Source organism: Nelumbo lutea, chromosome 2, assembly GCF_056320005.1.
Source record: "Nelumbo lutea isolate HS-2025 chromosome 2, American lotus-T2T, whole genome shotgun sequence".
Taxonomy (NCBI): domain Eukaryota; kingdom Viridiplantae; phylum Streptophyta; class Magnoliopsida; order Proteales; family Nelumbonaceae; genus Nelumbo; species Nelumbo lutea.
The window spans coordinates 48,973,664-48,977,935 of NC_142685.1; the positions used below are offsets into that span (position 1 = coordinate 48,973,664).

A 4,272-nucleotide genomic window follows, 5' to 3' on the forward strand; every position below is an offset into this window, starting at 1 on the left:
ACTGGATGTGCACCCTCCGTCAGATGGCTAAGGCTCGGGAAGGCGAGTTCTCCCGTCTACAGGTAGAGATGGCCGAGTTGAGGCAAGTAGTGACGACCAAGGACGAGGAGTTGTGGCATCTGAAGAGCTGTGCGTGTGAGCTCAATGAGGGTTGTGACAAGGCACAGAAGGCAGCCAAGGAGGGGGAGGCGAAGCTGTTCCATACCGAGGAGGCGGTGGCAAGGTACAAGGAGTTCCAGATTGCCCTCAGTGACTATGCTACGGATTCATAGCAGACTAGTTGTGATAAGGCACAATGATGTGCAAGCACCCTAAGATTGCCGGTGTGTCAGCACTTGATTTTTGCTCAGTCCGCCGCCTGAGCCTCCAATTCACCCCACCCAATCAGGCCATTCCGACCTCTCTAAAACACCCAAGAAACCAAAAAACCCAAATTTCACCCCAAGAGCCCTCAAATCCACTGTTAAACCTATATGATACCAATCCGATGACCCCAATTGATCGACCCCTACTTACACCTCAACCATTAGATCTAACCCCACCATTAGACCCAGGACCTCCCAAAACACCTGCCTGTAAAATTTCATCCCAAAACACCTCAGCTTACCCCTCCATCGTACCAAAATTTCATTCCGAGGCTCTAGATTAGCCAAATTCGCCCCTTTCCAGATCTACTTGATTTGAGCTCAATTGGGCCAATCTGACCCCACTAATCAACCCAAAATCCCCGAAAATCCCACCTTACCAAATTTTAGCCAAAAATACTCATATTTACCCTTCTATCTAAAAAGATTCCATAAACACAAAACCTTATCTATAGTCAGACCCATCTCAACCCTCCATTTTCTAACCCAAAAATCCCCACCATTGAACTAGGAACCTGACTTGATCCCCTTAAACCTAGTCTGACCCATTTTCCCAAAATTACAAAAAATACCCCTCCCACCAAAATACCAAAATGCCCTTGACCAAAGTTACCCAAATTACCCTCACCAAAATTACCAAAATACCCCTCCCACCAAATTACCGAAATGACCTTGACCAAAGTCACCCAAATTAATCTACCAAAATTACCAAAATACCCCTCCCACCAAATTACCGAAATGCCATTGACTAAAGTTACCCAAATTACCTCACCAAAATACCCCTTCCACCAAAATTACCAAAATTCCCTTGACCATAATTACCCAAATTACCCCCTTTGACTAAAACTACCAAAATATCTGACTTAATACCCTCTCCTACCAAAATTACCAAAATACTCTTTCTTTTAAATTCCCAAAATACCCCTTACACCAAATTACCGATTTATCTTCAAATTATCATAACTTACCCTTTAGACCCCAAATATTGAACCCTCTTATCCCTTTAAACCCTGACTTACCTAAACCCCCCTTTCTTTTTTTGAGAATTGATAAAATCTCCCCTTGCCCTCCATATTATAAATAGAGACACCATTCCCGAGGCAAGGGGGGAGTTTTTGAAGAGAATAGGATAGGCTCTCGGCTTTCCTCTTTGGAGAGCGGTCGAGTCAAGAGCTGAGAGAAACAAAAAATGAAAGAGAGAGGTTAGAGAGACGAAAGAGAGATTAGAGAGACAGAGGGAGGAGACACAAACTAATCCATCAGCCATTCCTACCATCATTGGTGGATTTCAATGTCACCGCAAGTGCCCACGATCTGCTTCCTCTGTCACCTCTGAGCCTGAGTTTCCCCAACTTCATCAAGTTATCCTAAACCTGTGCATTCGAATCTAGTAGCATCAGTTTCTTCCTACGAAGGTTACAAGAGGTGAGATTCGTACCTCATCTCCCTTGTAGTTTCATTCTTTTTTCTTACTGCTTTTTTTTTGGGTTTTCATAAAAGCCATAGGTTGTTTGCATCTTCTTGCAATCAAAGGAATAAATCCAAGGGCTCTCTCCTTCTTCCAGCTAATTGGTCGAGTAAGATTGTGGGGTCCTGATAGAAAAAGGGGTGGTAATGTATTCTTACCCCTTTGCTCAGGCCCCTGTACCTAAAAGGAGATTAAATGGGGAGGAAGGTTACAGGAGCTCCCTTCCATTGCAGGTGGACGACAATCGCTTTCTTCTTATGTGATTTCAGGGAATGGAGTTAATATTTGCACCGATCAGAGAGAGGAGTGCCCAACCCCTTCCCCCTTTCTCTCTCTGAGCTTACCTACATCTTCGGTGGACTCCCCTATTTTTTTGGTTTAATTTCATATTCAGGAGACCCATCACTCCCTATTTTCTGATTTTGGTGGGTGGCGAGTCTAAACAATCAGCCAGGAAGTGAATTGCTGGTTTTCTCCGACGTTCACACCGCGGTAGTGGAGCAATGCGGTCCTTTCGATGTCGAGGAGTCGTCGCCTGAGCAGCCCACCCTGAACGACAGTGCAACGACTCTCGAGGAGGTGATACCCGCGGATAGCACGACTGGCCTGGAGTGACATTCCCCCTTTTTTTGTTTTTGTACGTAGCTCGGTATGTTAGGCTTATGATTGTACCGGATTTTTGTTAACGTAGATTTTCTTTGCCGACCAGATTTTTTATTGTGCACTATTCACTCCCCCTTTCTTTTAATTTATCATACTTCAGGGTTTAGTGGTGCTTGGTCTTATGTTGGTCAAGGTTTAGGCTTATGATTTTACTGCATTTTTGTTAACGTAGATTTTCTTTGCCGAGCAGATTTTTTATTGTGCACTATTCACTCCCCTTTTCTTTTAAGTTATCATACTTCGGGGTTTAGTGGTGATTGGTCTTATGTTGGTCAAGGTCTTTGGCTTTGTGGCCTCGGTCTTAGTTGGTCGAAGTCTTTAGTTTGATGCTCGACGATTGTGGCCTTTGGTTTCATGGCCTCGATCTTACATTGGTTGAGGTCCTTGGCTTAGTGGCCTCAGTGTTAGGCTATCCGAGGTGCTTCCAAGCTTTCAACATTGCCGGAAAATTCGGTGTTACTTGGGCTTGGAGAGCTTCACACTCTTTAATTGGGCGAGCCATGGTTTTCAGTTAGCTTTGCTCCGACTACAAGTCAGGAGGGTGCATGGAATTCGATGGCCGTCCTCTTGCTATTATGTGGCATGGATGTCCTTTCCGCGGTACCTGTCAATGGCTTGTCCTGGCCTCGACCATCTTTGGTCGGTTGGGTCTCGTAATGGTTTTCAAGCCTCGACCATTATAGGTCAAGTGGGTCTTTGATTAGGTTGTCGTCGTGCTACAACCATTGGTCAACGTGGAGTTCGACCGTCGGAGTTTAGCTGGACTGTGTGCAGGTGTTTGGTCATTTGTGCTTGAAGGAAAATTCTTTATTCATTGAGTTTGTACAACCCAGTCTCCGTTAGTGCTAGGCACCAATTGCTACCACTACATTTAAATTCTTGTCACTCTAGCTCTTCGGTGTGGGTCTTCCGTGCTTCGCTATTCTCCTCTCTAATGGCCTTCCCACTCAAGATGACAACTAATGAAGGATGATTTGACCCGATCTATGGAACGACGACACGTGGACACTGACCCGACGTACACGACAACTCAGCATTGCGGCCCAATACAACTAAGTAACGGGCCCATAAAGCAGCTTGCACATCATATCGCGCAAAAGGAGGGGCTCACCACGACGCAAGCTCCGGGTTCCCCGAGCTACCCCCAAAGGGATATTCCGAGGCAGCTTCAGCTTGCTAGCTAAGAAAACCAGCTCGCCCGATCTCCCAAGCAGACAAGTCATCCCGAGGACTAATTCTACTAAGGGTACTCTTGAAGTATTCCGAGCTCGCTGCAAAGTAGCTCACGAGTGGGCCGCACGAGCATTCCACAGGAAGCTTCTATCTGATTGGCCGTACCAATGAGACTGCGCCATATCCCTTATTGATGGCGCAGTCCCTGTCCTTTCGATAGTCTGCGCCCACGTCTCTCAATAGGCGGAGGCGTGCCTGTCACTTGGGGGACGTGTCACTCGCCTGGGTAAGGAGTACGTCACAACGGCCACCTGCGCAGCTCTGGCAGGTAACGATTGTGGTAGGGGGCCTAGTGGTGGTTATGCTCGATCTCACAAAGAGCACCCCTATAAAAACCCTTAGGGCAGAGGAGAAAGTTCTTCTTGAGACCTCCAATCTCTCGAGTATAGGAAAAAAGCGCGACCTCCACTCTTAGCCTTCGTTTTTCCCTTTACTTCCCATACACAATACTAACTTAAGCATCAGAGTATTCCCATTGGGTAAATCCCCAGGAATCTTTCCTTTCATCTTCTCAGGTGTTGTCCGTTGCCAACAAGGAGCCAG

The 4,272-nt window shown here is 46.3% G+C and overlaps 1 long non-coding RNA gene across 2 annotated transcripts; it reads left to right on the forward strand.

Annotated features, from left to right (window-relative positions):
* The first annotated feature begins 1,469 nt into the window (after nt 1–1,469).
* LOC148870510 (uncharacterized) lies at nt 1,470–2,610 on the forward strand. 2 transcript variants are annotated; one of them, XR_016107799.1, is made up of 2 exons: nt 1,470–1,790; nt 1,872–2,541. It is a non-coding gene; the product is annotated as an uncharacterized LOC148870510 (long non-coding RNA). The 2 variants fall into 2 exon arrangements; XR_016107800.1 differs by having other exon boundaries at nt 1,471–1,790; nt 1,866–2,610.
* Nucleotides 2,611–4,272: the final 1,662 nt, after the last annotated feature.